Source organism: Suncus etruscus, chromosome 10 (assembly GCF_024139225.1).
Source record: "Suncus etruscus isolate mSunEtr1 chromosome 10, mSunEtr1.pri.cur, whole genome shotgun sequence".
Lineage (NCBI taxonomy): Eukaryota > Metazoa > Chordata > Mammalia > Eulipotyphla > Soricidae > Suncus > Suncus etruscus.
The window spans coordinates 31,121,353-31,143,517 of record NC_064857.1 but is presented as its reverse complement, the minus strand read 5'-3'; positions in this window follow the sequence as shown (position 1 = coordinate 31,143,517).

Sequence of the window (22,165 nt, the reverse complement as noted above, 5' to 3'; positions counted from 1 at the left end):
CATGTCATCAGTAAACAATATATTTTTTCAATGTGTAGCTCTTACAGTTTTTTCTTGTCTAAATTCTATTGCAATGACTTCCAATACAAAGTTTAATAATGATGAGAGATTATACCTTTGTTTTGTTTGAAGAGAAAAATCTTTCTGTTTTTAACAATTGAGTGTGATGACAGCTGTGCATAAGTAATATGTGACCTAAACCATGAGATGTTGTGTGTCCTCATTTTGTAGAGAGCGATTTTATTCATCCTAAATGGATGCTGAAACTTGTCTATGATTTTCTTTGCATGTATTTTCACATGATTACATGACTTTTATGTTTTCTTTTGTTGTTGTAGTTTATTTTATTAATTAGTTTTGTGTATGCAGAACCAAACTAATATTGCAGGCAGAGAGACAGTGTAAGGTATATGGGGAAAAACTGTCAAGAATCAAATCAGCCCAAAGGTAAAAAGCCTTTAAGATCTATCTGTTGGGCCATTAATATGCAGAATTCCAGGCACAGAGCAGCTCCAACTGAGCTCACCTACTTGGCAATAAACTCTGGTTGAGGAGAGGTGGGACAATGCAGTTTAAGAAAACTAACTGGTACTCATCTTCCTCTATGGTGTCTATTTTCTTTCTCTTACCTTATAATTTTTTGGTCCACATCTGACTGATAAAGTGTATAATCTTACTGTAGGGTGCATGTTCTCATTAGATAAAATGACATGCACATCTTTACTCCTAGGACTTTGCTTATTTTGACTTCATCTCTCTCTCTCTCTCTCTCTCTCTCTCTCTCTCTCTCTCTCTCTCTCTCTCTCGCACTAACTCAAACGTATAACTTTCACTATATGTCTATTTCTGAAAATGTTTTCTATGAGGAAAGATGACAAACCTGGGAAGCAAGGTAAGAATTAGAAGTGACTTTCCTTTCCTGCAAAGACAATTTCTACTTCACCTTACTTTCCACAATACCTGTGGAGGAATCTGTTGTCAGGGATCATTCCCACCTCACCCCTGCCCCCACTGGGGAAAGCAAGTGAAGTTTAATGACCTGCTGACCTAAGATCTCACCATTAAGTCAGCTTAGGGCTGACTTAGTTTACTCCTTAATTGCCAGACATGTCCCCAGTGACTCAGAAGCCTTATTGGCCCTCATCCTCTCAAGGCTGCTACCTCTATACTCCCTACTTCACCTAAGCTACTTTTTTCTGATGAGAATCTCCTCTTTCACCAACAGCATTTGTATCTCTGAAATAAATACAACTTGATCATAATGTGTGATTCTTTTGAGGTATAGTTTCTCCTGACTCTCTGTTCAGGGACCAATCCCAAAAAGCTCAAAAGACAATAAAAGATGTCAGGTAGTGAACCTAGATGTACAAGGCAAACACCTTGGCCACTGTACTCCAGCCTCAGAACACTAAAATTTTGAGATTGTTGCATCTATATTTATCAAGGATATTGGTTTGTATTTGTCTCTGAGTTTGATATTATGATACTATATTCACAGATATTGTTTGGCAAAATTATATTTACTTTATTTTTTAAACAGCTTGAAGACAAGTAATGCATTATTTTAGAAGATAGAACTCACTGGTAAAGCCAACAGAACCTGAATTTTAGTTTTTGAGGTTTCTGACTGTTTCAATTTCTTAGCTATTAATTTATTCTCAAGGTTTTCTATTTCCTTCTGATTTCATTTCTGGAGGCATCAGGGTTCTAAAATACTGTTCATTTTGCCACATTCTCCAAATTAATGTGATAAAGTTGCTTATAATAGTTTCTCATGATCCTTTCTATGTCTATTATATTTATTGTAGCTTCTTCTTTTTCATCCTATTTTTAAGTTTTCTCTTTTATTTCTCTATGACTTGAGTTTAGGGATTGGTATTCTTGTTTATCCTTCTAAAGATCAAACTGTGGGACCAGAGAGATAGGATAGTGAGTAAAATGCTTGCCTTGCAAGTACAGATCAAGGTTCAAGACCCAGCACTGCATATTGATCTTCAGTACCATTGGGAGTGATCCCTAAGTGCAGAGCCAGGCAGAAACACTGAGCACCTAAAGCTAAAAAGAAAGTTCCATATTGTGCTTTTCCTCTCTCTGACACTTGCTTTGTCAAATTTTCTCTGAGCATAAAGACATAAGTCTTTATGCTTCTTTATGCTTCTCATTTCCAAGAATGTTTTGTTTGATTATTTTTTGGGAGTAGGCACACCTCGTAGTGCTCAGGGATTACTCCTGACAGTGAATTGTGTATAAGATAAGCACCATCCCACACTGTAGTAACTTTCTAGTTTCAGCAGATCCAGAAATTATTTAATTTTCCATTAACATTTCTTGTTCTGCAAAAGTTATTTTATAGCATTTTGTTTAATCACTATGTTTAAGTTTTTCTCAGCTTCTATTATGTATTATTTTCTACTTTTATTTCATTGTAATCTAAAAAGAATCTTTTATTTATTTATTTATTTTTGTTTTTCGGGCCACACCCATTTGATGCTCAGGGGTTACTCCTGGCTCAGCACTCAGAAATTGCCCCAGGCTTGCGGGGACCATATGGGACACCAGAGGATCAAACCTTGGTCGCGATCTTTCCTTGGCTAGCGCTTGCAAGGCAGACACCTTACCTCTAGCACCACCTCGCCGGCCCCTGAAAAGAATCTTGAATATATCAGAATCTTTATGATTTAATTGATACTATCTCATCTTTTAATCTAGTTATAAACTGTTACATATGCACTAGTGAATGATGCCTGGCTCTTTTTTTAATTCAAGGTGGATAAAGTAGTGTTATTTTCTAGTTTATAAAGGTAAATTTTCATTTTTTATATTTATCCCTTTTTTATTTAATGAGTGGTCAAAAAAAGAGGACAAAAGAGATATTATTTTAAAATTCCTGGACTGATTTTACATGATTAATTTTTAAAAGTCAAAGCAAATTTGAAATATTAGTGCAAAAGTGACTTAGAAACCTTTTAGAATTTATACCATAATTTTCCATTTCATCATTCTATGCCTATATTTATACTTACATATAGATAAATATTGAGGACTTATTAAATTATCAAATATAAAATTTAGAGAAGTCAGAACTAGATAGATGGTACAGCTGATAAAGAGCTTGCCTTAAACACAGCCAACCTGGATTTGATTCTGGGCTTCCTAAACTCTTCTCCTAAACTCACTTCCTGGAGTTATCCCAGGGCACAGAACCAGGAATAAGCCTTTAGCACAGCCAGGTGATGCTTTAAAATAAAACAAACAAAATAAAGTGATAATTTTAACAAAAACATGACCAGAATAATTTTTCTGAACCATAAAATAGGATAGAATTTTCTCCATTGTTGTTTTATTTTAGAAACTGATTATTGGCAGAATAATATTTATGTGCTTTCATTAATTTTTTGTGAGATAACTGAATTTTAACAAAATACAACATATATAATACTTACATATGAGAGGAACACTTTTAGCCTGTCATATATGTAGGAAAGGTGTAATTCGATTGACAGACAAGTGGTATGTTTGTAGAAAAGGCAGGAATATTCTACTCAATGAGCTCAAACTCCAGCTCAGCAGGAATCTTTGTGCCATTCTTTGCCACCCTTGCCTGTCTGGGCAATGGTGTGTGGAAAGCAGTGACATATCTAGTACTTTTCTATCTTTCCTCTTGATGTAAGTTGCCCCTCTTCTTCTTTTTTAAGGACCATGCAGATGTAACTGTAAAATCTTTATTTTAATGAGAGAAGTGAGAGCTTGGGAGAACCCACCTGGAAAATTCTTTCTCTTTTTTTAATATCTTCTCTTATTTTTTTTATAGAACTCTCATCAAGCTTATGGGTTATGGAAAACCAAAATTAAAAGAAAACAGAAAAATATAAAAGTGCAGAAAACAGTGCAGCAGGAAGTCACCATAAAATGTTACTTGTTAAGAAATAAGAGCAGTTAAAAATTTAATAATAGTATGCATTATTTTGGTTAAGAAATGTTAGTCTGGAAAAATCTGACATGCTTTTAAATTTTGTTTAATTTTAAAAATTACTTACTTACTTTTTAATTTTAAAAATCACTCCAGGTGCTGAAGAGTAGTACAGAGAGAGGGTAGGGCATTTGTTATGCATGAGGCCTACCATGGTTTGATTCTGCCACACCAAATGGTTCCCCAAGCTTCGCTGGTATAATACCTGAGCAGAGAACAGGACTAAGTCCTAAGTAAAGCTGAATGTGTTCCACAAATAACACAAAACAAACAAACAAACAAATAACTTCATTGTAAGATTATCCTATATATTTGGAACTATTCCCTGGTGACTTTATCCTCTTAATAAGTTTTAAATAAAAAATATTAGTAATTTTACTGATGTTTTTGATGTTTTGGGTTTATTTTTTAGAATAGGGAAAGCTGGGAGCTGATGGTCCTTTTTTTTCCTCAGCTATAGAAAGACATATTTTTTTCCCATGTGAATCCAAACCATCCCAAATCTGTATTACCATCTCTTAGCTGTTTAGCATGTAACTAAGAATAAATTAAATTAATATAAAACAAACCTCTTATATTTATGATCACTGAAAAACTTAATTTTTTAAATGTATTTTCTAACATCTTTCAATTTTAATCAGAACTTCATATGCATAGTATTTTTTCACTGTATTGCTTATGTCATAAAAATTTTGGCTACTTCTCTGACCTACTCATTTATAAAAGAAAAATAGTAAAATGTACCTTAAAGGTTAAATAAATTACATGTTAATTTTTCTTTAGATGCACATGACTAGATGGTACTATTGGGTTTTCAATTTTACATTTGCTAAGAAATTTTTGGTAAAACATTCTCTAGAGATAGGAGATTAAAAAAAAAGTATATAATCCTCCTCACTTTCCAATTTTGCAGAGTTCATTGTGGGATAGCAATTCTGGAACAGATTCTGTGGTTGAGTGAGCACAAGGAATTCTATACAGTCTATGGAGAATGTTGAAACAGAAAAAGTCTTCAATTGTGAACAAAGAACATATCTAACAGGTTTTATTATTGTTCAATTCTTTTCCTTGAGAAACATATTTCTAACTGCTCAGATTATTGTGGGGACCGGTGATCCCCAACAAAGAATAGACCACAGGTCATAAAGTAAGATTATTATTACAGTTTGCAAGAGGCCTGAAAACTACCCCACCCACCCAACAAGAGAGAGGGGACAAGCTGATAGAAATTGGAAATTATTTATTTATATTTTATTTAAGCACTGTAGTTAACAAAATTGTTCATGGTTGAGTTTCAAACTATATACACCACCTTCACCAGTGCACATTTGCCATCACTAGTATTCCCAATATTCCTCTCACCCACTCTAATAAAATATCTGGGCACTATTGTTTGCACTATTGTTAATGAAGGGGTGCCATGTATATCACTTGTATGTATCTCCTTTCAGAAGCCTGTTTTTTGTTCAGAGAGATAATTTTCAACTATCATTGTATAGTGGACCCTTCTCTACCCTAACTGCAATCCAAACTCTTTATCACAAGCTTCCTGACATAAACTGGTCCTCCTGGCCCTCACTTCTATTTTCTCTAGATATTATTACCATACTATCTTTCTTTTTCTTATATTCCACAAATGAGTGAGATAATCTATATCTATCCCTCTCCCTCTGTCTTACTTTACTCAGCATAATAATCTCCATATCCATCCATCCATAAAAGCAAATTTCATGACTGTGCTTTTTCTAACAGCTGCATAGTATTTCATTGTGTACATGTACCACATTTTCTCTAGCCATTCCTTTGTTCTCGGGCACTTGAATTTTTCCAGATTCTGTCTATTGTAAATACTGCTGTGATAAAAATAGGAATGCAGAGGGATCTACTGCATGGTGTTTTGGGATTCCTAGGAAATACTTCTAGGAGTGGCATTGCTGCATCATATGGAAGCTCAATTTCTAGATTTTTCTTTCCCAAAAAAGCTGAACCAATCTACATTCCCATCAGCAGTGAATGAGAGTTCTTTTCTCCTGCATTTGTGCCAACACTGGTTGTTCTTGTTTTGTGATGTGTGCCAGTCTCTCACAAAACACTTTGTTTTATTATTATTTATGTTTTAGCACTTTATTTCCTTCAGGAAATTCTCATAATATATTTATCATATATGCCCACATGCACACATATTAGCTCATCTATGCTTATGAAAGAAAGCTTGATTTAAAAAGATTGAGAAATAGTTTCACTTTCATAAGAAAAGATTTTCTAAATCTTCAACAGCAGCTTTTCCCAATCTGGGTTCATATGATCCCCATGTTGGTCCCAGAATATTTCAATATTCAATATGTCACAGGTGAAAATTGCAATAAATGAGGAACTATGGCATGACACTAGCCATAACTGATTGGGAGCTGGGGAGCACAAGAAGAAAACAAGGTTAAAAAAGGACCTTACCACAGTAAGAAAAAGGTTGATAAAAAGTGACAGAGAATCATATAAAGCTTCCCCAACCTCTGTGTGATCTGATAAAATGTGATGGTAACCTCTGGAACAGGCTCCAAACTTTCTGAGGTCAAGAATAGAATTATAACATCGAACCCTATACCAAACACAGAACTCCCTACATAAAAGAATTCCAGCTTTGAACAGACTGTTAACTGAACTCGACTAAGTGGATACAGATGTACATTTCTTGGGAAAGAAAGAGGATTAAATCTATGAAATATTTCACTCCGCATTGCCAGAACCAAACCCACTGAGACAAATTTCATTTAGAAAGGCTCATTAACAGCTAATGATTTTGACCAGATTTTTTAAAATTCTCTAGTGGCCATTTCATGATATACCGAGAGATGTAGATTGAAGGCACAAGCCTACGCCATTATGTGCAGAGAAAAGTAAAAAACTCAATATCCTTTTAGAAGAGAAGAGTAAGGACAAGAAGTTTTCATAAGGAACAATGCCGCTGACCTTAAGATAATTGAAAGGAGTTTGCAGCACATTCATTTTTTCGTTCTCATTCAGCTTCTAACACTCCATCTAGTGAAGTGGGCATTTGGAACTGATTACTATTACATTTCCTTTATGCCCAAAGCCCATTTATAACCTCAGGGCATGTACTGAGTATCTGATGCATTTTTAGGAAATCTAGAGCATTATATTTACTTCAAGAAATATTTATTTTTCATAATAAATTCAATATAAAAGTTAGAGTCAGAAATAACTGAACTTGTGCAAGACTGAATTGGAAATTGAGAATGATGGAATCCTTTGGTAAAGTTATCCATAAAGAACATAAGGAATTTCATCTTCTCTTAAATGTGAGTATTTGATATTGTTTGCATATTGTCATTGCCAGAAAAAAAAGACACATTCATATTTACAGGCAGAACAAGCTTAATTTTAAGATCTCAATAGTTGGAAGCCATGTTCTCTTAAATCCCATATATTATAAGGAAGACAATGTGGCATTCGGGAGATCTCTCACATCTGGAGGATCTATTTTCAGTTTTACTCCCTTAATTCAGGAATCAGGCATTTTTTGATGGTAGAACTGAAGCTCCATGTTGATTTTCCTCATTATTCCCAATTGATCTGCTATTTCTTCACATTCTTCTCTTTTAGTTCAAAGATAATTCCCCCCAAATAAGCCAATTTTCTTTTGTTTCCTTCATCTCTGTAGTCAGAGTGTATTAGTGTACACTTTTCTGTATGTGAAATATTTTCCTTCCTTCTCTCTCTTGTATCCATTTTCCACAGACCTCCTTTCATTTTAATTTGAATGTCATTAATTCCACAGGAATATGTGTACCCCATATCTAGTCTTAGTTATTTTTTCAGTAAGCTCTCAATTATTGTCCCCCAATGAATACATGCACGGCAAAAAGGTAACCAGGATAAGGTCCAGAAATATGTCTTCTGTAATCATCTTTACTATCATTTTAAGTTTTTGCTTAACATCTACTTAAATTCCAAGGACAATTTCTTTTTGTGCATAATTTTTAAATAGAGTCAGAGGAAATAAGCAATTAATTTAATTAAAATGCTATCCAAAACAATTAAAAACCACAGTACCAATCAGAATCTCAAAGGAAAATCGAAAATATCCCAAATCTAAGTGTTGAAATCTTCAAAAGATAAAAATGCTTAAAGTTTAAAACTCTCCAAATCACAATACTAAAGGATCAAAATCCCTGAAGTCTAATATATAAAAATTCAGTCTGAAAGATCAAAATCTTAGAGGTTGAAATTCTGAAAGCTGAAAATAGGGGATGAGGACAAAGCTACCAAAAAGAACTATCAAATTATAATAGTGTATTCTTTTCTTTAATACAAAGCACTGTGCTTGCATTGCCATTTTGAGGCATGGGGAGCCAAATAAAGGGAAAATAGTCATGATAGAATGAAAGCTACTACCTTCCCACTTGGCCCTTCATTCACTACCTTGTTTCAGAAGTGCCTGGAGACTTTAGGACTCATAAAATGCTATATGTGCTGCTGAATAAAGTGGACAGGAAAGTTCTGAACCCTTTCTGTGAAATGCCCAGGGACCTCAAGGATCATAAAAGTACATTTGAGCTCATGGGGCCAGAGCAATAGTGCAGCGGTAGGGCATTTGCCTTGCACACAGCTGACCCAGGACAGACCTGGGTTCGATTCCCAGCATCCCATATTGTCCCCCAAAGCCAGGAGCAACTTCTGAGCGCATAGCCAGAAGTAACACTTGAGCGTCACCGGGTGCCCCCCCCCAAAAAAAGTACATTTGAGCTCTTTACACTGTGTTAGACACTAAGTCCAGAACTCAAGCTTGCTTCCTAGGTTCAAATTCTTGCAGAAAAGTATTTTTAGAGAAGACAAATAGTGAAGTAAATATCAAAATTTCAAATATATGTAAGAAGAGAGATCAAAAGAGAACCTTATAAATTAAAAGAAACAAGTCACACAGGCTAAACTGGGTTGCAGATGGCACCCTTTCTCCTAAATAAAGCAGAATGTACATCCAGAGTGGAGGACAGGAAACCCCTCAAGATGGGGTGCACATGTTTACTTTTGAAAAGCTAATTTTTTTCTAAGTTGTCAACTTAGGACTTTCTCTGGAGCAATATTACTGCAGGTAGGTCACCTGCTCAAAGCAGCCATCCCAGGTTTGATCCCAGGTACCCAAAATGTCCCCTCAGCCCAATGAGGAATAATTTATGAGTTCAGAATCAGGAATAAGTCCTAAGCCCTGTTGGGTTACAAAAGCGTTGTCAAGGGAATAAAATTAAACTCAGAAAGTCTCCATTACGCATCTCTTTCCTTCAGGTATTGGAGCCTTCTTTTAGGGGGCTGGCTTCATTGAGTCACGCCTGGCGAATTATCACTAAAGGGAATTCAGGTTTCATATCTTTGGGGCTGCTGGCAGAGTAACTCCTTTTCAGATTGTATCTTAGTTTTATTACTTCCTCAAGTATATCGCCAAGGGAGTTCTCTCAACTATCTGTCTATTTATCTATTGTGGTTGCATTAAAAAACAATAACAACTTCTCAGGGATTCAAAGTTCTGAGGAAATTCCTCTAATGTGACAAAACACATTAAATGGTAGCTATTTCTTGGCTCTGAATCTCAACATTGTAAAAAGTGGACATATCACTAAATCTTTTTTTCCCTCTACTTCCCTTCCCTCCCTTTCTCTTCCCTTTACTCTTCTCTTCTTTTCCCTTTTCCCTTCTATCTCCTCCTCCTTTTCCTCCTTCCCTTTACTATCCTTCCCTCCTCTTCCTTTCCCTTTTCTCTTCTTCCTTTCTTACCTTGTTCATCTCCCTTCCTTCCCCTTCCCTGCTCCCTTCCCTCCTCTTTCCTTCCCTTTTCTATCCTTTACTCCTTTCATTCCTTTTATTTGGGGGAGCGGGAGCAGGTGCTCAGGGATTGTTCCTGGCTCTGTGCTCAGGACTTACTCCTGACAATCACTAAATCTTTTTGACAAAACTTCAACATGCTTCACTTTAGTTAATGAATCACATTTTTCAAAACTGTCCCACTATTTTTAAATTCTTTAAGTTAGTCATGTAATTTATGCCCCTTCTAGCACAAAAATATGAATTTTCACAATTATATATAATTAACATAAATAAACTTAAGAAAGATAATCAATGTAAGGTATATAATATATAAGTGATGGACAATAAAATAAGATAGTGGTGTTTTTTTCTCTTTGTTTGGGGGTTTATATCCATATCAGAAGAAGCTCCCTGCTTGATGCTCTGGCGTCACTCTTCCAGGTATAGTGCTGGGGATCAAAGTTGAGTTAATCGCCTGCAAGGCCAGTGCTTTGACTCCCATACTATTTCTCTGGCTGCCTGATGGTGGTTTAAAAGGAACTTCCATATAGTGTAGCTATGTAAAAGATTAAGTCATCTAAATCTTTTTAGTTGCCTCTTATATGTTAACATAATAATAAAATCTTATTATGGACTTCTTAGAAAATAATGTATTGTTGTAGTGAGTCATGATTATATTAATAACATGAATGGGGAGACCTTAATAAGTGCTTATATGAAACTTTAGTGTACTTTGGAGAAAAAAATGAATTTTAATGAATTCCAAACTCATGACAACAGATTTAGAATGAAGTACAATCAAGATGGCCTAAAAGTATGCTTTACATGTTACCAATCAATTTTTTTCTTTTTATTACATGAATGTTTTTGAAAGGAAATTCAGATGGCATTGCCATGTAAAAGAGCAATGGCAAATCCTTTGGTTTAAAAATGTGCTTTTTTTTTTCTGTAAAATAGCTTTTTAAATTGAGGGAACTCTAGATTTTAATGAGCTAAGATAGCATTTGCCTAAAGAAACTAGTAAAATTACTGACCAGTTAGAAAATTAATACATGATTTGTAAGGATAAGAAAACACTTTGTACATTTTTATATAATTATTAGCATTGTTTCCATTATATCTATTTCTGTAAATGAGAGCATGTGAATGGATTTCCACATATTCCAAGTAACATAGATTCAAGGCACTGAGGTGGGAAAATTTAATGGAAAATGTTCTTATAAGTATATATTCAATTTCAGAAGAAATTAAAAAAGAGCATTGCCATGTAGAAAATGTATTTCACTGTTGAAGTATGAAAGTTTTATCATAACAACAACAAAGAGACTTTAGAAAACAAGGATTGTGAAAGTCAGCCAGATTATATGAACTAGTGTCCATAACCTAGCCTGTAATATGCTTTTTTTCACATGTTGAAATTTTTTAGGCTTTGGGGTTATCCCTCACATATGTTTTTACTATTTTAAATTTTGGGGGATATTGGTTTACAATGTCCTATGCTATATATCTTATCTTTGCATAATTTGTACTATTGGTATAAGTTATGTGAACACAGTTTGTCTTGAGCATTTAAAAATATTGGACTGAAAGTGCATTACACCAGTCATGATTTTGTGTGAAAGCATTGTACATATGTAAAAATGTTGAAATCTGGATCTGGGAGTTAGTAGAAAATAGTTCAAGTTGTATGCCTTGTGAGTGAACTTCAGTTCTATTCCTAGCACCACCAGGAGTGACTCCCTACCAGAACAGAGGATAAAATTTCTCCTCATAGGAATTTTGTTTAAAGTGACCCTCATAGTACTGAGATATTGAAAGAGAGAGAGAGAGAGAGACAGAGACAGAGACAGAGACAGAGAGACAGAGAGAGATAGAGAGAGAGAACGAGTTTCTTAAAGATGGTTTCTTAAAGAACCCATCTGGTGATAATGAAAAGAAAATTCTCTACTTTCCCCATTTTTTCAGTTTGGTACTGTGATTTATAATACTGTTAAAATAGAGTGTGAGGCAGGCAATGTTCCAACGCCATAGTCATCAGTGAAAATATCCATCCCTCCATCTGCAAATTATTTTGCAGAAATAATTTGGATATTTTGATGTTTTAATCATTGTTATTTGAGGGAATTAAATGTTAGAAATTTTGTTCTTTTGAAAATTAAAAAATTTAAGTGTGGATTTTACAACTGTCTTTATAAATTATGACAGAATTTTTATTGTCCATTTCTTCAAGCACAAGATGAACGAGAGGAGTTTGTAGTGCTCTTTACAGTTCAGATCAGTTATTCTACTATAACTGTTAATACATTCCTTATTTTCACTTATATTTTACAATAAATTGTATATCATCTTATTTTTTTTTATTTTCCTTTTTTTGGTTTTTGGGCCACATCCGGTAATGCTCAGGGGTTACTCCTGGCTATGCGCTCAGAATTCACTCCTGGCTTGGGGGACCATATGGGATGCCAGGGGATCGAACCGTGGTCCAGTAGTCCTAGCCTAGTGCTGGCAAGGCAGACACCTTACCTCTAGTGCCACCATGCTGGCCCCATTAGAGAGAGAGAGAGAGAGAGAGAGAGAGAGAGAGAGAGAGAGAGAGAGAGAGAGAGAGAGAGAGAGAGAGAGAGAGAGAGAGAGAGAGAGAGAGATTGGTTTTTGGGCCACACCCGGCGGCACTCAGGGGTTACTCCTGGCTGTCTGCTCACAAATAGCTCCTGGCAGGCACGGGGGACCATATAGGACATCGGGATTTGAACCAATCACCTTAGGTCTTGGATCATCTGCTTGCAAGGCAAACACCGCTGTGCTATCTCTCCGGCCCCTTATAACATCTTATTTCTAAATATAATGGAAATAGAATGGCAAGGTAGAAGAATAAGATACTAAAAACATTCAGGGGCTTACTTCATTTAAAAAATTAGAGATGAAGTAAAAGAAAATGCAATTTTCTGGTTATGGTGTATGAATAATAAAATTAACTTTACTCAGAGCTTTGCACAATCGTGACTGATCAAAAAGGGAAGTGCTTTTGCTAAATTTTGTTAAGAAGTTATTCTTTTTTTAATCATTTACTAGTAGATAATTGTAAATTCCTTTTATTTAGGGAAGTATGTTTAACAGTTTAAAGATTAATATTTACCAGAATTATTTTCAGAAGCTTCAAATTTTTTTTATTTAATTTTTTTCCTACTTCTCCTTTTGATTGTAAATAATTGTTAATCCTTAAAAGTTGACAGTAGCACAATGAATGCATGATAACTTACATTTCTTAGATTTCTTTGAACATTTCTTTTTTTTTTTTTTTTTTTTTTTTTGGATTTTTGGCTACTCCTAGCTCTATGCTCAGAAATAGTTCCTGGCAGGCTCAGGGGATCATATGGGATGCCGGGATTCAAACCACCTACCTTCTGCATGCAAGGCAAATGCCTTATCTCCATACTATCTCTCTGACGCTTCGAGAATTTCTTAGAGAATGAAAACAGTTATGTATTTTAAATATCTGAGAAAAAAATCTCCTTCAAAGTACCTGAATTTATCAAACAGTAAAAATGCAGAATTAATTTAAATCAGGAACTAGGGGCCAGAGTAGGCTGTTTGCCTTGCCTGCTACCAACCCACGAAGGACTGGGTTCAATCCCCGACATCACATGTGGTCCCCCAAGCATACCAGGAGTGATTTCTGAGCACAAAGAAAGAAATAACCACTGAGCACCGTCAGGTATGCCCCCCCCCCAATAATAAAGAACTAAAACCATGAGTCTTTGTAAATCTGGAAAAGTTAATTTCTATTCATCTTGTTAACCTTTATTAAGCTGTTCTTTTTGTAAGTTTAATTAGAATGTAATCTAATCTATTTGAAGAGTTCATTTGTTTTAATACTATGAGAAGTACCAAAGGAATTATAAACGTTTTTGCGTAGAGAAAGTTATTATACAAAAAACATCAGAAGTTGCGTAAGATCATCTTAAGGGAAATCAGATTATGTTTTATCTTCTTTGAGCCTCACCCTAGTCATAAAATGATCATCCAGATTTTAAATGCAGTATGTTGGTCTCCTGTTGAAGCCAGCAATGTGACTATAACATATCTCTCACTGTCCCTTCTTAATCAATAGTTGAATCATATGGAATACACTATTAGAAATCTCTCTCTGTTAGCCTGATTAGTGTTCTATTACTATCTTCCCAAATTGCTCTACAAATATAAATGACTTTTAGGGGACTAAATGTCAATCTAATTTGGTGTATTAACCTCTCTAAAACCAATCTATGCTTTTCTCTGTGATCTCCCTAGTGTTATGTCTTGTGTTCTTCAGTTCCTTCTTTAGGTAAAAGTTGCTTTTACTTAGCTTTTAAGCAAATCAGAATAGAGGTTGATAGTATATTACTGGCTCTTTATTCCTGTAAATTTGCTATCTGTCAAGTCATGCTGAACTTCAAATCTTGTATTTGTGCATGGTGGAGCTACTGTTTGTTTTCTTTTAGTGCTTTATTTCCTGACTAGGATTTGAATTTGAACAACAGTTTCCTGGATTAAGGTTCTGATATCTAGTTTAACAAGTCCCTTTTGCCCCAGGGCCCTTGAAATCCTGATCTTTGGCATCGTTCTCTATTTGACAAACAACCATCACTATAATATGATGTTGAATAATAGTTATAACACTTTAGTACTAAGATTACCATGTTCCAATCACTGTTGACAAAATTTTAGATGAGATATCTAGTTGAGCTCAGTTAAACTATATTTTTTCATGTTTATGGGACCATATCTTGAAGAATAATTGTACACTCACAGTGTTAATAATATATAACCTACTTTCTTCTTATTCCAGTTGCCTTTTGTGTCATTCTTCCAAGGTCTCTTAGATTAGCACTTCAGAAAAGTTGTACAGAAATATCAGTTCATTACAAAATCTTATGTTTGAATATTGGGAAAATAAAGGGAAAAATTAAATAGCACAGTGTATGCTCATCAGGAAATTTACGACATGTGTGATATAGGCATCTTATATGTTAATTAATTTTTATTTATTTAATTTTGTGTTTGAGGGAATAACTCAGGATTTACTCCTGACTCTGCACTCAAAGATCACTTCTGGTGAAGCTCAAGAGGTCCTATGGGGTGCCAGTGATTGAACTTGGGCCAGCTGCATGCAAAATTAGCTTCTGTACTTTATCTCCAGCCTCTTATGGAGTGATTTTAATGTGCCACAAATGAAGATATGACTTTTAAATTATCAATGGAAGTATAAGCAGATGAAAAATAATGAATTGTACTCTTGGACATAGATACACTTTGTTTCCTACCCAAAGTTCACTTCCAGTCTCTATACATCTTAATATTTTCCCAATTAACATTTCTCAACTTTAGTTCAGACACCACACTTCTACTTTCTGCATCATTATTGTAATTGTACTGAATGGCATTAGAACATTTTTGTAGGGGCTGGAGCAGTGGCCCAAGCAGTAAGGCATTTACCTTGCTGACTAGGACGGACCGTGGTTTGATCCCCCCAGCATACCCTATAAAAAAAAAAAAGGAAAAAAAAAGAATATTTTTGTGCGATACAATTTTTTTCTTTATTCCACAAAATTTTAAGGTGTCTAATTAGTGGAGAACAGCCAAATTGTCTTTCCTTGGGGTGTCATTAGATCTGTCTGCTGTTTTGATCATCAAGTAAAGTTTAAGTTAGGTGACATACACTATTATTAACTATTATTAACTTTAAGTGTTCATAGATTACTAAGAATGCCTCAGAACAAATGCAGTCAGTTTTCCATCCTTTCATGCTTATAATGTAATAAGAAATAAATGTAGTGGTCAGAGTGATAGTGCAGCAGTAATGTGTTTGCCTTGCATGTGGTTGACCCAGGACGGTATTCTGTTCAATCCTGGGCATCCCATATGGTCCTCCAAGCCAGGAGCGATTTCTGAGCTCATACCCAGGAGTGATCCCTGAGCATTACTGCGCGTGGCCCAAACTTGAAAAAGAAGGAAGAAGAAAAAGAAAGAAAGAAAGAAAGAAAGAAAGAAAGAAAGAAAGAAAGAAAGAAAGAAAGAAAGAAAGAAAGAAAGAAAGAAAGAAAGAAAGAAAGAAAGAAAGAAAGAAAGAAAGAAAGAAAGAAAGAAAGAAAGAAAGAAAGAAAGAAAGAAAGAAAGAAAGAAAGAAAGGAAAGAAAGAAAGAAAGAAAGAAAGAAAGAAAGAAAGAAAGAAAGAAAGAAAGAAAGAAAGAAAGAAGAAAGAGAGAGAAAGAGAGAAAGAGAAAAAGGAAGAAAGAAAGAGAAAGGAAGAAAGAAAGAAAGAGAAAGGAAGAAAGAAAGAAGAAAGAAGTAAATGTAATGATTCCCAGATTTAGATTTTGACTTCTCACCCTCATTGTTACTACATCAGATAAACTGGTTTTCTTCCATACCTTCTTCTATTAATATTATTATATTATATTATAGTGTTCTGTTATAGTATTATAACTTCATCAAGTGCAGAATGATAGAGAAATAGATTTTTTAGCAATAATTTCCTACGTTTTATAAGGCTTTCATTTTTTTCTATTTTCTTTTTGAAGTATATAAATCTTTCAATATGCCACTTTTCAAAGTTTAGGAGCATTTATGAAAATTTTTATAATTTTTATCTAATAATTTATTTTTTTACTGGGGTCACACCCAGTGGTGCTGAAAAGTTAGCAAGCCTGGCATCAGTCCTGATGATGTTCTGTTTAGCAGTGTGAAACTGAGAATTTGGTATTCAGGGCTACTATTGGTACATCCAGGGCTCTCTGTGGAATAATGTATGATGGAGAGTATTGAACTCAGGACTTGTACATATTAGGTATATAAATGACTTAATTTATCTCCCGATCACTTATTCAAAATTTTAATTGCAGTAACACTATCTTTTAATACTATATACATTTTCAGGGTACAACCTCACACTTCCTTTTTTTGTTTTTGTTTTTGGGTCACACCCGGCAGTGCTCAGGGGTTATTCCTGACTCTATGCTCAGAAATCTCTCCTGGCAGGCTCGGGGGACTATATGGGATATCGGGATTTGAACCACCAACCTTCTACATGTGAGACAAATGCCTTACCTCCATGCTATATCTCCGGCCCCAACCTCACACTTCTTAAAAATGTACATTATACCTCCCCATCCTTACCACCAAAAGACATATTTCTTACCATCACTATAGTCCAGGGGCTTTCTCCACTCTTTTAACCACTCTTTGTTTCCTTTGGTTTCTTAGTTCTGCAATCAGAATCCAAGGTTTATTTGTACTAGATTTTGTATAGTCTCTGTTCTGTTTCTTAATTTACACAACAATTACAAAATAAACCAAGGGTTTATTTGTACTAGATTTTGTATAGTCTCTGTTCTGTTTCTTAATTTACACAATTACAAATTATTTATCATTGTTATTATTATTATTGTCTATCAGACTTATTAACTATAGCAATACCTCTCACAGTTCTATCCATATACTTTCAAAAGGCAAGGTATTTCTTTTGTTAATGTTAGTATCTCATCATGTATAGATACTATATCTTCTATAAATACTAATCTATTGCAGAATACTTGGCTTATTCTCATATCTTGGCTGTTGTACAAACAATACAGAAAGCATAGTAAAGCATATCTTTAATAATATTGTTTTATTCGTAGACACCTAGATAGAAATTTTGAATTATATAGCAGACCAATTTTTTGAGACATCATAACTGTTTACTATTTAAGATGATGGTCTCAGATAGAATGAATTATTTTGTTTTTCCACCAATACTGAATGAGGGTTCCTTTTTTTCCCCATAATACTTCTAGCACTTAATTTATTTCCTTTTTTAAAAAAAATTGTTGCTTTATTGCTTGTTTTGGTTTTTTGTTTTGTTTTTGTTTTGTTTTGTTGTTTTGTCACACTCAGAGCTTACTCCTGGCTATGTACTCAGGTATCACTCCTGGAGGGCATAGGGATATGTAATGCAGAGAATTTAATCCAGGTTGGTCACATGCAAGGCAAGTGCCTTACCAACTGCATTGTCTCTCTGCGCCTGCTAACATTTCCTTTCCTTGCCTTTTTCCACTGATCTGAAGTGATTTCTCATTTTGGGGCACTTGCATAAAAGGCTAATCCATAAGAAATATATTTTGGGGGGACCTGAGCAGTGGCACAAGTGGTTAGGAGTGTGCCTTGCCTGCACTCGCCTAGGACTAAGGCGGTTTGATATCCCGGAGTTCCATATGGTCCCCCAAGTCAGGAGCAATTTCTGAATGTATAACCACTGGGTGTGGCCCAAAAAACAAAACAAAACAAAACAAAACAAAAATTAAATGTATATTTTAAGTGTCTTTGAAAATCAGAACAATTAAATGTTTCCCTGTTAATAACTACATAAAGCCAGCTTTATGCTCTGGCCTCATAATATTTTCTCTTAGAAAAGTACCTGTCCTAAATATTTGTCATCGTATCAAAGAAAACTTCATCCCATTGAGAAAAACATTTATTTCTTTGGGTATTTTCTTTAGATATAAACAAATTTTTATAGTCTCTACAATCACAGACTTGGAAAATTCTTATAAAACAAATAGCATGAAATGTCTTCATTTTGGCAACTGATGAAATTTAAAAGCATGAACAAATTCCTTAGAAAAAATAAAAAGTATCCATTAGCCCTTCAAGTTCTTAGAAAATGCATTCGAGTATCAGAGTTTATACATTTTTATGTTTCTAAGAAGCATGAATGTATATTCAGTAGGAAACTTAAGGACTGACTATTAAAATTTAAGTTTTAAAATACTTTAAAATATTTCTTTAATGCTAAATTTTCATAAAATAAGATGAGGACACAAGATCTAGTTTATATTTTACATATAATAAGAAAGACAAGAGAAAAATCAAACAATAAAGATAATTTTGCAGTAAAAAAATCTTTGATATCTATAGTTTTTTGCAGTATTATGTAATTCTTAGGGACTATCAGCCAAATTGTTTTTGTCCATATCTAGTACTAATGAATTTTTTTAACATAACGCTGCATTTTCTTCGAAAAATCATCTTATGGCACTACTTTCAACATTAGTGTCTATCACAAAATACATTTCAACTGTTTTGCAAACAAAGTTTCTTCCAATTAATAATTAAACAGAGGAACAGCTTGTGGTATATGCTTGGAACTAATTTTACTATATATAGTTGGAAATGACAAGCGCACACGAAGATGTGACTGAAGCTTAGTAACATTTAAATATTCAGTTTTCCTCTGTTACCTTGACTTGAATAAAGTTGGTTCCCAAGGTAAAAACTAAGTGGTCTGCTGGCATATGGTATAACCTCCATTTGAGTGCTAAAAGCTGGATACTGTTTTTGTGAAACAGATGTTGTTGAGTGCAGCAATGCACAACTGACTCTAGCTAACAGCTGGGAATCCTTCGTGACCCATATAGCGAGAAATAAACATGGTCCTATGCTTGGCAAAAGTGTAAGAAAGCAAATTTCCATTTGTTAAGAGCTTATCAAAATGAAGAATAAATGTTTTTAGCCATAAACTGATTTTATTCACCAGAGTAATCTTTCCAGCAGCTTATGTGATGGCCTCATAATATTACAGGCACCCTTTGCCAGATGAAGGCTGCAGTTTCACTGACATATAGTACAGATGGAAAATAAACATCTGCCTCAATCAGGAGAGAAGACCAAGGACAAGGTTGACGAATATTATCTGGCATGACTATCTTTGTAGGGAAGCATATAAATGCTACAGGACCAAAACCACTGGCATCGTCTGGTGTTGTCCTTATGTGGTTACTGACCATGAAGAGAGATGATTAGTATGCACTCTCCAAGGAGGAGTGGTGCAGATGCTCAGGATGATATGATTCCAACTCTCTAGGATTTGCTTTGCTGTAGCCACACCATGCGAATTGCAGAGTGATTCTATCGTATTTTTTTTTTCATGGTTCAGCTGCTTTTATTGTTTGTAAAGTTTTCTTTTATGTTGTTAAATGCCACAAACAAGAGGAGGGTAAAAGAAGGGAAGCTAATCATGAAAATAAGAAAGCTTCTTTTATAATAAATTCATGATAAAATGTTAATAAAAGTGCCCACTATGAATTAAACACACACACACACACACACACACACCTTTTGTTAGGCTAAACTCCACTTATTCAATTCTGGGCTGCTCTATTTTATGATATATTCCAAATTTATATGTTCTTTGACAAAGGTATTCTTTTCTCTTTCTCTGTCTTTCTATCTTTCTCTCTCTCTTATTCTCTCTCTCTCTCTCTCTCACACACACACACACACACACACACACACACACACACACACACACAGATACACAGATATTGTATTCTTAGCCCAGAATTTCTTTGTCTTGTTACAACCAAATGATTCATGTGGCACAAATAATATGACAGATGTAGCTTTAAAAATTCAGTTTTACTGCGAGTGTCTTTTTGACTGAACCTTCTTTCATTTTCTGGTATCTCTTGTGACCATATGGAGTTTAGATGGCAGTGAATTCCCTTCTACTGACTCAAATCCTTTTCTGCACCTGGGCACACTTCTGGATGAGGAAGTAAAGAAAAGGGAAAAATTTCATACTTTAATATACAAGATTATGAGTTGAGTACTTTTAGGCTTTAGTACTTCACTTTAGTGGATTTGTTATTTTTATGTGATATAGTAAAAAAAATTATATGTCTATTTTATTATTTATTTTCTTTATATAATTAAGATAAAGTTTTGATTAGATTGTGATAACCTAGATGAAAATATTGTGATATCCTAAATTTTGATATTTTATTAATTTATGTTAATTGAGGCAATATGTGCTTACAACACTATATATATATATATATATATATATATATATATATATATATATATATGAGTATGTTGCTATTTTCACCAAGAAATTGTAAATAATACTTTTTCATTGGCGCAAACATCAATTGTTGATCCATTTGCCTGTCCCCCTTGGTCAGAACCTCCTCAAATCTTAACCTAGGTACTATGGTCAGAATCCAAGGATTTGTTTGGGTTTACTTTAGTTTGTCTCCTGTATCTACATGTGAATTTCTTAATTTCTTTCTCCTTCTGACTTATTTTATGTAATATTATCCTCTCCAGTTGGATTAATTGTTGTTAAAAATGAAAAAAAAATTAGTTGACTGGGCCAGAGGGTTATCACTGCAGGTAGGGCATTTGCCTTGCATGCAGCCGCCCCGAGTTTGAACCCCGGTATCCCTTATGATCCCCCAAGCCCTCCAGGTGTAATTTCTGAGCACAGTCAGGAATTAACTCCCAAGTGCTGCTTGGTGTGGTCCAAAAAGCAAAAAAACAATTTAGTCAACTAAGTTTGTATTACATACAAGATTTATGTATTCTGTATTACTCATCTATCGTTGGACTCATGAGCTCTGAAGTTTTCTTTAATAAAGATACATCATGCTAAACATGTATAAATATTGCTTTCTTTCCGTTGTAGTTTTAAAGTTTTTTTCTTTAAATTTTTGAATATTTTCATTTTAATGATTTTGTTGTCTGTATAGTTATTCCATTTATTTTGTTAAATTAATATTTTTATTGATTACTCTTTTCAAACATAGTGGTTACATGGTTGTTCATAATAGAGTTGTTGTTTTTTTCACAGAAACAAACTTATTCCTTATTGAGTTTCAGTCATGCAATGTGTAACACCCTTTACCAGTGTACATTTCCTGCTACCAATACCATTGTACTCAGTTTTCCTCCTGCCTTCCTCCTTTGTTTGCCTCTGAGGCAGACATTTTTCTTCTCTCTCTATCTCTATCTCTCCCTCTCTCTCTCTCTCTGTGTTCTCCTTACCTCTTCCTTCCTTCCTCTTTGTAGACCCTATGATTTTCTGGTCCTTATAGACCCTGTGGTTTTCAATATTGTTACTAAGGGGTATCATGCCTATCTCTTTCTTTCTCTCTTTTCATCATCCAGTTCTTGTCCAGAGTAATCATTTCCAACTATCGTTGTCATAGTGGTCCCTTCTCTGCCCTAACTACACATTCCTACTATTTGTGGGAAGCTTCATACCATGGACTGGTCCTCCTGCTCCTTGTCTATTTTTTTCTGGATATTAATACCATATCATCTTTTTTATATAATAGACATGAGTGTGATTATCTATCTATCTATCTATCTATCTATCTATCTATCTATCTATCTATCTATCTATAGATATTTATATATATATCTTTTCCCCATGACTCATTTGACTCAGATAATATTCTCCATATCCATCCATATATAAGCAAATTTCTTTACTTCAATTTTCCTAACAGCTGCATAGTACTTAATTGTGTAGATGTACCACAATTTCTTTATCCAGTTATCTGTTCTTGAGCACTG